Source organism: Stomoxys calcitrans, chromosome 2 (genome assembly GCF_963082655.1).
Source record: "Stomoxys calcitrans chromosome 2, idStoCalc2.1, whole genome shotgun sequence".
Classification (NCBI taxonomy): domain Eukaryota; kingdom Metazoa; phylum Arthropoda; class Insecta; order Diptera; family Muscidae; genus Stomoxys; species Stomoxys calcitrans.
This window is the reverse complement of record NC_081553.1, coordinates 14,226,643-14,244,744: the sequence shown is the minus strand read 5'-3', so window position 1 is coordinate 14,244,744 and position 18,102 is coordinate 14,226,643.

The following is an 18,102-nucleotide window of genomic DNA, read 5'->3' as shown; positions in this document are numbered from 1 at the left end:
AAAGCAAACCCCTCACCCACAGAGAGGCAACACTTAAAAAGGCCCATAAATTCTTAACCATCTGACCAGACCAGCAGATGTAAACAGGGACTCATCTTGACTGGAGAGATGGTTAGCAAAAACAAAACCCAACAAATGGGTAAAAAGGATATGAGTTTGTTTTCCCAAGTATTTAAGTACTTAAGGTAAATTCAAAACGACATGCAGAAGGACAGACAGACAGACGAATGCCATCACATGATTGATACCAATGCTAAAGATTACCCTACAGAAGCATAACAAAGACTGGATTTCAAGAGTTAAGGGATCTTTGGTGTTTGCCCAGTAGATGACCAAAATCACCTAACCGCAGGACATTTATTGGAAGATACCTTTGTTTGACTATTTGAACAATGAAGGCAAACTAGAAAATAATTGCAAACGCCATAGGGTGATCAGTCAGAAGATTAATTTCTTTTATATGCTTTGGAACACTCTCTTTCAGGTCATGGGAAATCTTAATGTGAATGTGAATTTCGTCGTTTTTTTCCCCAGCACGGCGAGTGGGGCGTAACATTTCGTGCAAATCGAAGAGGAATTGCACCGACCAGATTAAAAGTTACGGACCAAGTAGGTCCACAAATTGGTAGAAGTCCTATATGATCCAATTCTCTGATTTAACTGACCCATTGCCTAGAAGGAAATATTTAGCTTGTTTTGGGTAATATTATGTCGTTTCTATACCTGTTTGTAACACCTCGAAATATGCTTCTGAGACCCCATAAAGTGAATATATTCTTGATCGTCATGTCATTTAAAGTCGATTTAGTCATGTCTGTCCATTTGTCCGTCCGTCCATCCATCCGTCTGCCTGTCCAAAGCACGCTAACATTCGAAGAAGTAAAGCTAGCGGCTTGAAAATTTGCACAAAAACTTCTTATTAATGTAGGTCAGTTGGGATTGTAAATGGGTCAAATCGGTCCATGTTTTGATATAGATGCCCTATAAACAGATCTTGGGTCTTAACTTCTTGAGCCTCTAGAGGACGCAATTCTCGTCCGATTTGACTGAAATTTTGCACGAAGTGTTAAGTTATAATTTCCAACAACAACGCTAAGTATGGTTTAAATCGGTCTATGTTTAGATATAGCTGCCATATAACCGATCTTGAGTCTTGACTTCTTGAGCCTCTAGACGGCGCAATTCTTATCCGATTTTATTGAAGTTTTTCACGTAGAGTTTTGGTAGCATTTCCAACAATAATGCTAAGTATGGTTCAAATCGGTCCAAGTTGATCGGTCCATGTTTTGAATTATCGCTGCCATATAAACCCATCTTGGGTCTTGACTTCTTGAGCCTCTAGAGGACGCAATTCTCATCCGATTTGACTGATATTTTGCACGTGGTGTTTTGGTATCACTTCCAACAATTGTGCTGAGTATGGTTCAAATCAGTCCATGTGTTGATATAGCTGCCATATAAACCGATCTTGGGTCTTGACTTCTTGATCCTCTAGAGGGCGCAATTCTCGTCTGATTTAACAGAGATTTTGCGCGAGTGTTTTGGTAGCATTTCCAACAACAACGCTAAGTATGGTTTAAATCGGTCCATGTTTTGATATAGCTGCCATATAAACCGATTTTGGGTCTTGACTTCTTGAGCCTCTAGGGGGCGCAATTTTTATCCGATTTGAATGAAATATTGCACTACGTGTTTTGCAATGACATCCAACAACTGTGCTAAATTAGGTTTAAATCGGTCAATAGCCTGATATATCTGCCATATAAACCTATCTTGGGTCTTGAATTCTTGAGCCTCTAGAGGGCGCAATTCTCGTCTGATTTAACAGAGATTTTACGCGAGTGTTTTGGTAGCATTTCCAGCAACAACGCTAAGTATGGTTTAAATCGGTCCATAACCTGTTATAGCTGCCATATAAACCGATCTGGGATCTTGACTTCTTGAGCCTCTAGAGGGCGCAATTCTAATCCGATTTGGAAGAAATTTTGTACAACGACTTCTCCCATGATCTTCAATATACGTGTCCAATACGGTCTGAATCGATCAATAGCTTGATACAGCTCCCATATAAACTGATTTCACGATTTTGCTTCTTGAGCCCCTAGAAGGCGGAATTCTTATCAGAATGAACTGAAATATTACACAATGACTTCTACAATGTTCAGCATTCATTTATTGTCCTAATCGGACTATAACTTGATATATCTCCAATAGCATAACAATTCCTATTCAATATTCTTTGTTTGGCTAAAAAGAGATACCGAGCATAGAACTCGACAAATGCGATCCATGGTGGAGGGTATAAAAGATTCGGTCCGGCCGAACTTAGCACGCTCTTACGTGTTCTATTGTAGGTTGTATTCAATTCAGATCTTAACATTTGATTGCTGAACAGTATTACATTTTCTCAGTCACTTTCAATTATATAGCGTTCAGAATGAAAACTTTTTACATTTATTTACCCTTACTTCGTGACTTCTTGACAAATTCACTTTGCCAAATCAACTTCCCATTCAAAACTTTTGCATACACCCAACAAATCCAGGTCGAAAGCAAAACGGTTTCGTTTTCGAATAAATATTTGCTAAAGTTATTGATATTTATTTGTCAACTTCTTTAAGCGTTTCGATGATGTTTCACTTTTGCGTAACCATGGCCACCAACTTGAAAACAATTATCATCGTCTGGATGACTTCTGGACAAAAACGTCAACACCAAGCAAACTTACACTTAGCAGCTCCTACGTGAAACTGACCACTTTTGGTCTTCTTTATCAGCCTTCATTCAACCTGAACAAATCTGTGTAAACAACTGAAGCCAAGTCAAAATCTGAAACATTTACTTAAGCGCTGCTCCCATCTGAATGTGACTTACAAAAGTTGTTTGTTTTCTGACATCATTCAAGCCCAACCAAAAGATCAACAGTGAATCTGAAGATGAGACATCAACAACAAGGGTGTCTTCTACCTTTTAGTGTTACATATCACCCTCAACATAAGTGAATTGGAGTTGTGGTGCTTTTCGCATGTGTTTGCAAATATTGACATTTCAATTCAGTAATCAATTTTGGGATGTGTACCCACAACTTATCCCCAAAAACAATTATGGACAAAATAATTCTACTCAATGTTGACATTTTACATGAAAGTGTTAAACCTCGAATAAGTTAAAATTCGAATAAGAATAGCGCCCTTTGGGGCTCAAGAATTAAAATAGAGAGATCGATTTATATGGGAGCTGTATCATGCTATAGACCGCTTCAGACCATAATAAACACGACTGTTGATGGTCATGAGAGGATCTGTCGCACAAAATTGCAGACAAATCGGATAATAATTGCGACCTCTAGAGGCTCAAGAAGTCAAGATACCAGATCGGTTTATATTGCAGCTATATCAAGTTAAGAACCGATTTGAACCTTGTTTGGCACAGTTGTTGAAAGTCATAATAAAATACGTCATGCTAAATTTCAGACAAATCGAATAGGAATTGCGACCGCTAGAAGCTCAAGTTCCCAGATCGGTTTATAGAACAACTATATCAGGTTATGGACCGATTTGAGGCATAATTGGTTGTTGGATATTATAACAAACTACTTCGTGCAAAAATTCATTCAAATCGGATAAGAATTGCGCACTCTAGAGGCTCAAGAAGTCAAGACCCAAGATCGGTTTATATGACAGCTATATCAGGTTATGGACCGATTTGAACCATACTTGACACAGTTGTTGGATATCATAACAAAACACGTCGTGCAAGATTTCATTCCAATCAGATAAGAACTGCGCACTCTAGAGGCTCAAGAAGTCAAGACCCAAGATTGGTTTATATGGCAGCTATATCAAAACATGGACCGATATGGCCCATTTACAATACCAACCGACCTGCACTATCAAGAAGTATTTGTGCAAAATTTCAAGCGGCTAGCCTTACTCCTTCGGAAGTTAGCGTGCTCTCAGCAAAGAGACGAACAGACGAACGGACAGACGGGCGGACATGGCTAGGTCGACATAAAATGTCGCGACGATCAAGAATATATATTCTTTATGGGGTCTCAGACGAATATTTCAAGTAGTTACAAACAGTATGACGAAATTAGTATACCCCCCATACTATAGTGGAGGGTATAAAAGCAAGTAAAAAGACGTTAAGTTCGGCCGGGACGAACTTTGGATACCCACCACCTCGGGTACATATAAAAAACCACATTTCATCAAAATCCGGTGAAAATTGCATACCTCAGGCCCCATAGAAGCTATATCGAAATATGATCCGATTTGGACAAAATACTAACAAGTAAAAGCGTGCTAAGTTCGGCCGGGCCGAATCTTATATACCCTCCACCATGGATCGCATTTGTCGAGTTCTTTTCCCGGCATCTCTTCTTAGGCAAAAAAAGGATATAAGAAAAGATTTGCTCTGCTATTAGAGCGATATCAAGATATGGTCCGGATTGGACCATAATTAAATTATATGTTGGAGACCTGTGTGAAATGTCAGCCAATTCGAATAAGAATTGCGCCATTTGGGGGCTCAAGAAGTAAAATAGAGAGATCGATCGAGATGGTCATGAGAGAATCCGTCGTACAAAATTTCAGGCAAATCGGATAATAATTGCGACCTCTGGAGGCTCAAGAAGTCAAGATCCCAGATCGATTTATATGGCAGCTATATCAGGTTATGGACCGATTTGAACCATACTTGGCACAGTTGTTGGATATAATAACGGACGGACATGGCTAGATCGACATAAAATGTCACGACGATCAAGAATATATATACTTTATGGGGTCTCAGACGAATATTTCGAGTAGTTACAAACAGAATGACGAAATTAGTATACCCCCCATCTTATGGTGGAGGGTATAATAAGAACAAGTCATTGTTCAATTGTGTATAGTAAATTATATTACTATACACAATTGTATTAATCTTTTTTAGCAGCTATATCTAAAAATAAACCGATCTGAACCATATAAAACATGGATGTCGAAAAGCCAAACATAAGTCACTGTGTCAAATTTCAGTAAAATCGGATTATAAATGCGCCTTTTATGGGGCGAAGACTTTAAATCGAGATATCGGTTTATATAGCAGCTACATGCAAATCTTGATCGATTTAGACCAAATTGCAGAGATATGTGGAGGGGCTTAACTTAACTCTCTGTCCCAAATTTCGACGAAATCGGACAATAAATGCGCCTTTTATGGACCCAAAACATTAAATCGAGAGATCGGTCTATGTGACAGCTAAATCCGAATCTGGACCGATCTGAGTGAAATTGAAGGAGGATGTCGAAGGGCCTAACACAACTCACCATCCCAAATTGCGGCGACATCGGACAATGAAGCCGCCTTTTTATGGCCCTAAAACCTAAAACCGAGAGATCGGTCTACATAGCAGATATATCCAAATCTGAACCGATCTGTGCCATAATGCAGAAGTATGTCAAGTGGCTTAACTTAACTCACTGTCACAAATTTCAGCGACATCGGACAATAAATGCGATTTTTAAGGGCCCAAAACCTTAAATCGAGAAATCGGTCTATACGGCAGCTATATCCAAATCTGATCCGATCAGGCAAAGACAACTCACTGTCCCAAATTTCAGCAAAATCGGGTAATAAATGTGGCTTTTATAGGCCTAAGACCCTACATCGGCGGATCGGTCTATATGGGGGCTATATCAAGATATAGTCCGATATAGCCCATCTTCGAAAAGGTTCAGCAAAGTTTCAGCTCAACATCTCTATTTTTGAAGACTGTAGCGTGATTTCAACAGACAGACGGGCGGACATGTCTAGATCGTCTAAGATTTTTACGCTGATCAAGAATATTTTATAAGATCGGCAATGGATATTTCGATGTGTTGCAAACGGAATGACAAAATGAATATACCCCCATCCTTCCGTTATGGGTATACAAAAACTTTTAATTGAAAATCCTACAAAGATCTGTAGCATCAATTGTTGTATCATGACTTGCTTAAGCTTAAACATAAACCTAGCCCTATAAACACTGTCCCATATACATTCGCATCTCTGCCTTATTTCACTGTCACCATTTCCTTAGAAATCGTAAAGTAGCAAAAGGTTGTTGCATACTATGGTGATATGTTGCTGTTCCCGATGTATGCAATGTCAATTAGCAGCTGCAAAACGACACTTAATGTGCGTCAAGCTAAAGCAAATGCGACGGTCATGCCGCCTCCAAATTGCCGCCACAGTCACTAAACAATCATAATAAGTAACAATCTTTAATCCTAGCGGCTTCCACAATGCCATGGATGAATTCAATCTGAATGTCGTAGCCCCCAAACAAAACACCAATGCTAAAAACCAATGTCCCATGGAAGCCATACTAAAGGTGTCGATAAAAATGTTGCAAAAAAAACGAAACGAAATGAAACGCAACTGCAATTGAAATAAAGTTAAAACAAACGATACTCATTTTCAGCTGAAAAACTCCAAAAAGGATGCATCTGCCTAGCGCTGGCTAAAGGCAAGACGCAAACAAGATACAATTGTCGCATACAAAATAATTCACTTCAATTCATTCGATGACGATGACTCTCTGAGTAGCAACTTAAACCTCCATGGCCGTCTCAGACAACAAACTCGGCAATTGTATTCTCTGCTGCTGTGACAGAGACTGTTACTGCTAAGCGATCTCAAGTCAACTTTTAAGGCAAAAGCTTGGATGTAGACAGGTAGGCCTCCTTAATTGAAATTTCGCTGGAAATTTTTTCAGGAAATTACATAAATCGGTCGGCTCCTGTGTCTGTCTGTGAAAAGAGCTTTAAATTCCAGACAAAAAATTTTCATAAAATTAGAGTCTATAACCACTACCATGAAGGGTAATTGTGCCTTGCGGTGAATTCAACTCTTGTTTAATTCTTACGCGAGGGTTATTTTAGTGCTGAAATTTGCGCATTTTTGATGCCAGCAGCGTACGCGGTTGCTTCCTCCTCCACATACAGAGTGGCACTACTGTATGCTAGCATTATGCTTTGCATTTACTACGATCCTTACCGATCTGAACTTCTTGACCCCCAGAGGTCGCAATTTTATCAGATTTTGCTGAAATTTTGTATGCTGACTTCCAACATGTATGCCAGTCATGCTTCGAATCAGTCCATAACCTCATACAGCTCCCATAGACATATTTTAAATTTCGATCATTTATATACCCTACATGCTGATATCCGGTGAAAATTGGATACCTTATGTCCCATAGCAGTTATATCGAAATATGTTCCGATTGGGACCAAATAAGTACAGTAGCTATATCTAAAAATGAACCGATCGGAACCATATTCGACACGGATGTCGAAAAGCCTACCATAAGTCACTGTGTCAAATTTCAGTGGCAGCTATATCCAAATCTGGACCGATTTGGGCCAAGTTGCAGAAAAATGTCGAGGAGCCTAACACAAAGCACTGTCCCAAATTTCAACGACATCGGACAACAAAATGTGACTTTTGTGAGCCCAAAACATTAAATCGAGAAATCGGTCTATATGGCAGCTATATCCAAATCTGAACCGATCAGGGCCAAATTGAAGAGAGGTGTCGAGTGGCCTAACACAACTCACTGTCTCAAATTTCAGCGACATCGGACAACAAAATGTGCCTTTTGTGGGCCCAAAACCTTAAATCGAGAAATCGGTCTATATGGCAGCTATTTCCAAATCTGGACCGATCAGGGCCAAATTGGAGAAAGATGTCAAAGGGCCTAAGACAACTCACTGTCCCAAATTTCAGCAAATCGGATAATAAATGTGGCTTTAATGGGCTTAAGACCCTAAATCGGCGGATCGGTCTATATGGGGGCTATATCCAAATATGGACCGATCAGCGCTAAATTGACGAAGGATGTCGAAGGGCCTAACGCAACAAACTGTCCCAAATTTCAGCAAAATCGGATAATAAATGTGGCTTTTATGGGTCTTAGACCGTGAATCGGCAGATCGGTCTATATGGGGGCTATATCCAAATATGGACCGATCTGCGCTAAATTGACGAAGGATGTCGAAGGGCCTAACGCAACAAACTGTCCCAAATTTCAGCAAAATCGGATAATAAATGTGGCTTTTATTGGTCTTAGACCGTGAATCGGCTGATCGGTCTATATGGCAGCTATATCCAAATCTGGACCACCGATCTGGGCTAAATTGACGAAGGATGTTGAAGGGCCTAACGCAACAAACTGTCCCACATTTCAGCAAAATCGGATAATAGATGTGGCGTTTATGGGTCTGAGTTCCTGAATCGGCGGATCGGTCTATATGGCAGCTATATCCAAATCTGGACCAATCTGGGCAAAATTGACGAAGGTTGTCGAAGGGCCTAATGCAACAAACTGCCCCAAATTTCAGCAAAATCGGATAATAAGTGTGGCTTTTATGGGCCTTAGATCCAGAATCGGCGGATCGGTCTATATGACAGCTATATCCAAATTTGGACCGATCTGGGCCAAATCATAGAATAATGTCGAAGGGCCTAGCACAACCCACTGTCCTAAATTTTGGCGAAATCGGACAATAAATGTGGTTTTTATGGGCCTAAGACCCTGAATCGGCGGATCGGTCTATATGGGGGTTATATCCAAATCTGGACCGATCTGGGCTTAATCAACGAAGGATGTCGAAGGGCCTAACGCAACTCACCGTCCCAAATTTCAGCAAAATCGGACAATAAATGTGGCTTTTATGGGCCTAAGACCCTCAATCGGCGGATCGGTCTATATGGGGGCTATATTCAAATCTGGACCGATCTGTGCTAAATTGACGAAGGATGTCGAAGGGCCTAACGCAACAAACTGTACAAAATTTCAGCAAAATCGGATAATAAATGTGGCTTTTATGGGTCTGAGTTCCTAAATCGGAGGATCGGTCTATATGTGGGCTATATCAAGATATAGTCCGAACCATGGACAAAAAAAGAATCTGTAAAAAGTTTCAGCTCAATATCTCTAGTAAGGACTGTAGCATTATTTCAACAGACAGACGGACGGACATGTCTAGATCGTCTTAGATTTTTACGCTGATCAAGAATATATATACTTTATTGTCTCATTACACTATATCGGGAGATCGGTCTATATGGCAGCTTTATCCAAATATGGTCCGATCTGGACCACATTTGACAGAAATGGGTAGAGGTCTTCCAGAACACACTGTGCCAAATTTCACCAAATTTGGGTGAGAAATGGACCTTTTATGGCCTCAATACCCTATATCGGGAGATATGGCGGTCGGTCTATTGGGCAGCTGCATCCGAATATACCGAATATAGTCCGATCCGAACCACACTTCACGAAAATTAGCAGGGGTCTACCAGAACTCACTGTGACAAATTTAATCGAAATCGGAAGAAAAATTGCCAATTTTTTGCCTCAAGACTTTAAGTCTAAATATCGGTCTATATAGCGGCTATATATAACTAAAATCCGATTTTATGAGATCAGAAGCTTAGGTTTATATACAAAGAATACGAAACCAAAAATTGTTTGCTAAATGTTTTCAGACCCAAGATATTTGCAAAATTATAAATACCCAGCTTTTGGGGGTAAATGGGTAAATACCCGGATATCTACACAATTTACCAGGTAAATACCTTTTGGGCATTTACCCATCGCCCATCTCTACCCATTGATAAGCATATTGATCGGCTTTGAATCACTTCCAAATTCAATTTAGCTATGTCTGTCCTTACGTTGGTCCGTCTGTTTGTGTATCTCTCCATGTATTCTTGTAATCAAGGTTCATGTTGTCCTTTTGATTTCGAACAAAATCGGATCAGATTTAGATATTGCTCTCATATATAACTATCATCCGATATGGGCTTTTAAGGCTTTAGTAAGCACTATTTCATTTCCTTGCTGGCTTTTAATCAAATTTATTGAAAATTTGCTTTATGACTATCAAAAGTTTCAATGAAATATTTTCGGTAAATCAAAGTCTAAACAGGCTTACCTGTAAAATTGGCCCCACTTGGTTATGGTTGAGTTGGGAGACAGGTTTTGACACTATCTGGTCCTCTAAAACCAAGAGCATTACAAATAGTAGGCGCTGTTTGCTTTTGGCTAAGCTATGGTTTGGCTCGCTTGTTTGGTGTTAAAATTGCCTTTTTGTCGAAATCGCTTTGAGTGGCCTTTTGCTTTTATTATGCGGCCATCCATCGCGACTATGTTTCTGGGCTACTAATGAACTCTTTAAAGGATAGCTTGGACATGGCCATTCGTTGGGTGCCGTTGGGTGTTGCTAGTGCTGCAGCGGCACGGTTATTTGCAAATTGACAAAATAAATAATGACTGTCGGTGCGGCGACTGGCGGCAGTGACTACTGTTTTATTTGTTTGTTTGACTGTGATGACAAGCGATGGCAGTGACTAACATGAATAGGGAGCCAACTTGCACTGAAACTGACTGCTGCTAATTTCTGTTTGTCTATCAGTAAAATTTCAATGTTAAAAGCTTCATTTGAAGAAGTCACCAACTCTCAGACAAAGGCCAAAAGGAGGAGAAAAAGTAAAAAGTCAACATTAAGCCTAGAAGCAACATTGAAAGATTAACAACGTAAACAAACACATTTGTGTGTAGCCTTCTACATGGCACAGTAGTCCTCTCAAAGAGTTGGAGGACATCTTGAGCGACGAAGAGTCATTCCTCAGATGACACTGCGAAGACATTGAACTGCCTTTGGAGTACACAAAGAGCCTCACACTTTTTTTTCCTATGCTTTGCTCTTGGATGGATTTTTGTTGAAGGATATTCTCAAATTTGTTAAACAAACATATAAAGGATGGAGTCATTTGGCAAATAAACGACGGCGTTGGCACAATCATTAAATAATTAAACGAAGATAAATGCTGGCAGAAGTTAATAGCCATAGCCACCATCATCATTACTCTCCTCATAATGAGCCATTGTGCTCTCCCCGTCATGAATTCTTGTTGGTGTATGAGGGAAATGTTCTGTTAACACCGACCACCCACCCTTCATCAAACATTAACTCTGTGTGATTTATTTCAATTAACCCTCTTGCGATAAGCAATGAATTTTGATTTTTGCAACACAGTGATTTTTATACCCACCATCGTAGGATATTCATTTAATCATCCCTGTTGCAACATCTCGAAATATCAAATTCCGATCCTTCATTCTAAGACGATTTAACGATGTCCGTGTGTCTGTCCGCTTGTCCGTCCACCTGTTTTAATCACTCTAGAGCCTTCAAAAATTGAGATATTGAGCTGAAATTTGTCACAGATACGTATTTTTGATGAACGCTGGTTAAGTTCTTGAACGGGCCAAATCGGACCATATTTGAATATAGCTGCTATATAGACCTATTTTTCGATAAAGGGTCTAATGCCCATAAAAACTTTTGGGCCTTCCGACATCTGACCCAAGTATGGTTTAGATCGGACTATATATAGATATAGCTGCCATATAGACCGATCTGGCGATAAAGGGTCTGAAGTCCATAAAAGCTTTATTTTTTAACCGATTTCCCTGAAATTTAAAACACTGAGTAGTTTTAGGCCTACCAACATCTGACCCTAATATAGTTTAGATCGTCTTATACGAGCTGCCATATAGACCGATCTGGCGATAAAGGGTCCGAAATCCATAAAGCTCTATTTTTTAACCGATTTCGCTGAAATTTAAAACAGTAAATAGTTTTAGGCCTCCCAATCATATAGGACCCAAATATGATTCAGATCGGACAATATTTAGATATAGCTGTCATATAGACCGATATGCCGGTTAAGGGTCTGAAGCTCATAAAAGGCGCATTTATTGTCCGATTTTGCCAAAATTTGGGACAGTGACTTGTTTAAGACTCATCGAGATACTTCTTCAATTTGGCCTAGATCGGTACAGATTTGTATATAGCTTCCATGTAGACCGATCTCTCGATTTAAGGTTTTGGCCCCAAAAAAGGAGCACTTATCGTCAGATATCGTCGAAATTTGGGACAATGAGTTAGGTTAGGCCCCTGGACATATTTCCGCAATATGGCACAGATTGGTTCAGATTTGGATATAGGTGCCATATAGACCGATCTCTCAATTTAAGATCTTGGGTCCATAAAGGCGCGTTTACTCTCCGATGTCGCCGAAATTTGGGACAGTGAGTAGTGTTAGGACCTTCGACATCCTTCTTCAATTTGGCCCAGATCGGTCCAGATTTAGATATAGCTGCCATATTGACCGATCTCTAGATTTAAGGTTTTGGTTCAATAAAAGGCGCATTGATTGTCCGATGTCGCCAAAATTTCGGACATTGAGTTGTGTTGGGCCCTTCGACGTTCTTTTCCAGTTTGGCTTATAACGGCCCAGATTTAGATATAGCTGTCATATAGACCGATATCTCGATTTAAGGTTTTGGGGGCCAAAAAAGGCGCATTTATAATCCGATTTCATCGAAATTTGAGTTATGTTAGGCTCTTCGAGTTTTTTCTGCAACTTGGCCCAAAGCGGTGCAGATTTGGATTTAGCTGCCATATAGTCTTTGCCACATAAAAGGCGCATTTATAATCCGATTTCACTGAAATTTGACACTGTGACTTATGTTAGGCTTTTCGACATGCGTGTCGTATATGGTTCAGATCGGTTTATTGAACAATGATTTGTACTTCCTAGTATTTGGTTCAAATCGGAACGTATATCGATATAGCTGCTATGGGGCATAAGGTATGCATTTTTCACCGAATTTTGACGAAAGGTGGTTTACATATATACCCGAGGTGGTGGGTATTCAAAGTTCGGTCCGGCCGAACTTAACGCCTTTTTACTTGTTAACCTTTTAACCTTGGCTGTAGGATGGTGTCATGTCATTTTACGTCTTCCTGGCCGTCTGTTCATCGTCTGTCCGCAAGCACTCTAGCTTTTGACCGTGTAAGCTAGCCACTCCAAATTTTGAACAATTTGTTTTTAATCGTTTGAGTTAGTTTAGTTGTAAAAGTGCCAAATTTGTCCATGTTTAGGTATTGCTCCTGATTAAACCAACATCCCGATTTGATTTCTTGTATCGCTAGAGGTCGCATATCTACCCCGATTTAGTTGAAATTTGACTCAAAAACTTCTGTAGTGACTTTCAAGTAATCCAAATCACACCACACGGATAGAGTTCATGTATAAAACAATAAACCGATTTAATTCACGAGTCTCTAGAGGACCCTAATACTGATTAGGTATAATTTGATTTGCTAATTATAATTGCTGAGCCTCTAAAGGACTCAATTTTTGTCCCATTTGGTTGAAAGATTGCACAATAATTTCCCCTACGACCTCCACTATCTGTATCAGCATCGGCCCATAAACGTAAAATTTCATTCGCATAAACCGATCTCTCAATTTGATCTGGAGCTGTTCTTATCCAAAAAATACATGGAGATTTCCTTTTGTGACCTCTCAAATTCCTGTTTGTTGCTGCCTATAAAGAGAGCCATGCAAAGAACTTGGCAAATGTGATTCATGGCTGTGGATACCCAATATTCGGCCCGACTTAGCACGTTTTCAGTGTTTAGTTCTCCCAAGTGTTCACCACTGTGCGTCATGTGATACGTTTAGAAAACAATCAAAATTCATTACAGCCATTAATTTGGGATGGCAAACAATAATCACCGCAAACCGTATCCCAGCAACCCTCAAACACTCCAAGGGGCACAATAGGCAAGGCCAGCTACTAACACCCATCATCTCCTCTGCCATACTCCCCAAGCATTGACAAGCAATGAAAATGCCTAACATACGTTTTCCGAGTACGAGGATGTGTTAAATGCCGTTATAAAATATTTCCGTTTTTATTTGTCCTAAGGGCGCCAGAGGGGGTAAAATAACCCCCCCCCCCCCTCTCCTCCACCACCCTTACCTCCTACTTGCGGTAAAGAAAAATTTAACAAATATTTGTTTTGCCACCCCCACAAACAAAAAATTTCAGAGCATAAAGTCATCATCCTTTGTTAGAATACTCCCCATTCTCGTTATCCTACACAGCGGTGGAGTGAATAAAAATTGCAAATTGAATTAATCTAAAGTTAACATGCTAAACAGTTTGTCTATCTAGAGAGGAGTAGGAGAAGGTGGAATATGAGATTGGGAAAAAAAGTTCTCCCTTAATTTTGGTACGTTCAACACAGTGGTTTCATGGTTATTTACAGTACCTGCTCCTGCTGGTCGTTGGGGATGGTAAGGCCCCATCACCCCAAGAGATATGACAGGACCTTTGATTGTCTCTCTTTCTTTTCCTATACCCTGTTGTCCTTTTTGATCCTTTGCACAATGTTCTCCGTCCTTTTGGGCTCAAGTGTTGGTAAAGCAAACAAAAATTATTTAATGTTTACGAGTATTGCCACCATGGAAATGGGAATATTTGCTCTTGGGTTCATTCAACAAGGATGTATAGCTAAACAAGCGTGAGCAGGAGTTTTGTGTGTTGTGATAACCACCCCCTGCCGCTTCTTCCCCCCAAACCATTGTGGAAATTTGATATTAGCTTGAAAATTATTCATGTTCATTGTACTCCATTAACTGACTGTGATTTTGGTTGCCTTGTTATGGGGGATGATTCCTTGATTTGATTTTTGGCCTTTCTCATTTTCATCGTCTGGTTGGTGGTATGAATTGTTTAATGACTTGAACGTCGAGGTTGTCGCTGATGCTTATCGTGAAGTTTGCCGATATTTACTTTTTTCTTTATGGGATTACCTCGCTAGTCTTTATGAGTCTTTTGCAATGTGAATTGCTTTGATTTACATGAAAATTATGGAGATTCTCGGATAAGTGATTATTGCCAAGGAAATTTAATTGTGTTTGGGGGTAGATTTTCCCTCATATTATACCCACCACCGAAGGATGGGGGTGTATTAATTTTTTCATTCCGTTTGCAACACATCGAAATATCAATTTCTGAACCTATAAAGTGTATATATTCTTGATCAGCGTAAAAATCTAAGATGATCTGGCCATGTCCGTCCGTCTGTCCGCCTGTCTGTTGAAATCACGCTACAGTCTTTAAAAATAGAGATATTGAGCTAAAATTTAGGCAGGTTGGGTTCGAAGATGGGCTATATCGGACTATATCTTGATATAGCCCTCATATCGACCGATCTGCCAAGGGTCATAGGTTCATAAAATCAACAATTATTGTCCGATTTTGCAAAAATTTTGGAGAGTAAGTTGTGTTAGGCCCCTCGACCTCCTTCTTCAATTTGGCCCAGATCGGTCCATATTTGGATATAGCTGCCATATATACCGATCCGCCGATTAAGGGTCATAGACTCATAAAACCCACATTTCGGCAGACTTTATTTTGGATACCAATTAAAGTAGAAATTTAGAACCTTGTAAGATTTTCCTACCATAGGACAAAAGATTTGGATTTCCACATCTTTAAAAGGCCATATGGGATAAACGATTATATGGGAGTTATATCGAAATCTGTGCCAATTTTAATGACACATACTAGGACGTCAAATAGAGCATCTCACGCCCTAGATTGTAGAGATGTGACCAAAACTGTAGTTTTTACTGCCTTAAAAGTCCATATCGGATGAAATATACACATTGGAGCTATATCTAAATTAGGACTGATTTTAATGAAATTTTGCGCACGTATTGGAATGTCAATTTAAACGTCTCATGTAAAATCGGGCAAAAATTGTGGATTCTATAGCCTTTAAAGGCCATATCGGATGAAAGATATATATGGTAGCTATATCTAAATCTAGACCGAAATTCATGAAATTTTCCACACGTTTTAGGACGTCAAATAAAACATCTCGCGTTAAATATTTTAAAGATCGGACCAAAATTGTGGCTTCTACAGCTTTAAAAAGCCAAATCGGATGAAAGATATATTTCGTAGCTATATCTAAATCTGAACCGATTTTTATGAAATTTTGCACATGCATTGAGACTTAACAAAAACGACTCCACACCGAATTTGGTAAAGATCGGACCAAAATTGTGGCTTCTACAGCTTTAATTGTTCAAATCGGATGAAAGATATATATGGGAGCTATATCTAAATCTGAACCGATTTTTATGAAATTTTCGAGATATATTAAGTGCAGTAACAAAGCCGTCCGCGCCAAATTTTGTGCATATCGGTTGAAAATTGTAGCTACTACGGCCATTTAAGTGCAAATCGGGCGGTACATATATATGGGAGCTATATCTAAATCTGTACCGATTTTTATGAAATTTTGCACACATATGGAAATGTCAAATAAAACACCCCATGCCAAATTTTGTCAAGATCGGTAAAAAATTGTGGCTTCTAAAGCCTTAAAAATCCATATCGTTTGAAAGATATATATGGGAGCTATGTCTAAATCTAGACTGAATTTCATGAAATTTTCCACAAATTTAGGGACGTCAAATAAAACATCTCGCGTGAAATATTTTAAAGATCGGACCAAAACTGTGGCTTCTAGAGCCTTAAAAGTCCATATCGGATGAAAGATATATATGGAAGCTATATCTAAATCTTAACCGATTTTTATGAAATTTCGCACACATATGTAGACCTCAAATAAAACACCCCATGCCAAATTTTGTAAAGATCGGTAAAAAATTGTGGCTTCTACAGCCTAAAAAACCATATCGGATGAAAGATATATATGGGAGCTTTATCTAAATCTGAACCGATTTTTTTCAAAATTAATAGCGTTTGTCCTTGGGTCAAAAAAGTAACATGTGCAAAATTTCGTGACAATCGGACTGCAAAGACGACCTGCACTTTGATTACAAGAATACATGGACTCACAGACGGACAGACAGACATGGCTAAATCGAATCAGAAAGTGATTCTGAGTCAATCGGTATACTTTTCAATGGGTCTAGCTCTTCTCCTTCTTAGCGTTGCAAACAAATGCACAAATCTATAATACCCTTCATCACAACTGTGGTACAAATTGGAAAAATTGGATTCAGGTACCTAGTGTGCCGTCCCGGCCTCAAAATCCCCTAAAATCCCCTAAAAAAAAGTATATTGGGCGATCATGACAATATGGGATTCGAATGAAAGGTATTCGGGAGAAGACTACGAATATGGTAATAAAATTGAGGTTCAAGTGATAGGAAACTCTCCAAAACCCCTCCCCAAATGGAAATATTTGCCAATCATGGCCATATGGAGTACAAATAAAGGGTGAGTAGATAAATAAGTAATACTGGGGAGATACATATGATAGTAAGTGAGAAACATATTTTCTGCCTGGCGTTAATGAAAGCGCAGCGAAAATAAAATAAATATATTTAAATTTATTACATTTAAATTATTATAATTACCTCATTAAATTTGTGAATTTCCAAAACTATTGTTTCTCAAACCAAACAGCCGTAGTACATTGGAACTTCGTTATCCATAAATTGGCTGGACATCTTATGGTTTGAAAACATCATCAAAATCCATAAAAATTGTGAGAGTGTTTTGTTGTTGTCATATTTGAGGCGATTTTTCTTAAATTTATGATTGCTAGCTGGTTTCCTTACAATAGTCTTCTTTTCATCTTTTGTCATCACTTACCATAAAATAAAGACATTGTGCTGATAAAAGCTATAAAAATTTATATAAAATTAAAAAAAGCAAAACCCATTTATTACCACTTCTCATCACGATAGGCATTTTAAAACAATTACTGAAAAAATCCTCCCCTTTTATATGCCATAAACGCCACACAAAAAACCATTTACAACCAAACACCGGATCCAATCGATGCCACGCACAGCCACTTTATATAGCATTCTGCGAAAACAATTCAGACTCTGCCAACTTTTAAAAATACAAATATTTTATCTTTCGCCAGAAAGACAAAAGAGATTTGCAATGGCGAGAAGAAGGAAAAAAATAAAACTTCACACGCATTATCACCCCGAATAGACAAGAAAAAGCCAATTTAGGCAAACAAAGTGCTTTGGTGGAAAAGTTTTTTTTTATATTATCGCCAAATAATCATCGCGCTCCTTCTCTTCTTCAGACTTACCCACAACAGTGTCACAGCAGCAGACTCATTTATTCTATTTGGCAAACAGGAGAATCCACAACCATTTTCATCATCCCTCTATGGCATCTTTAAAAATATTGCA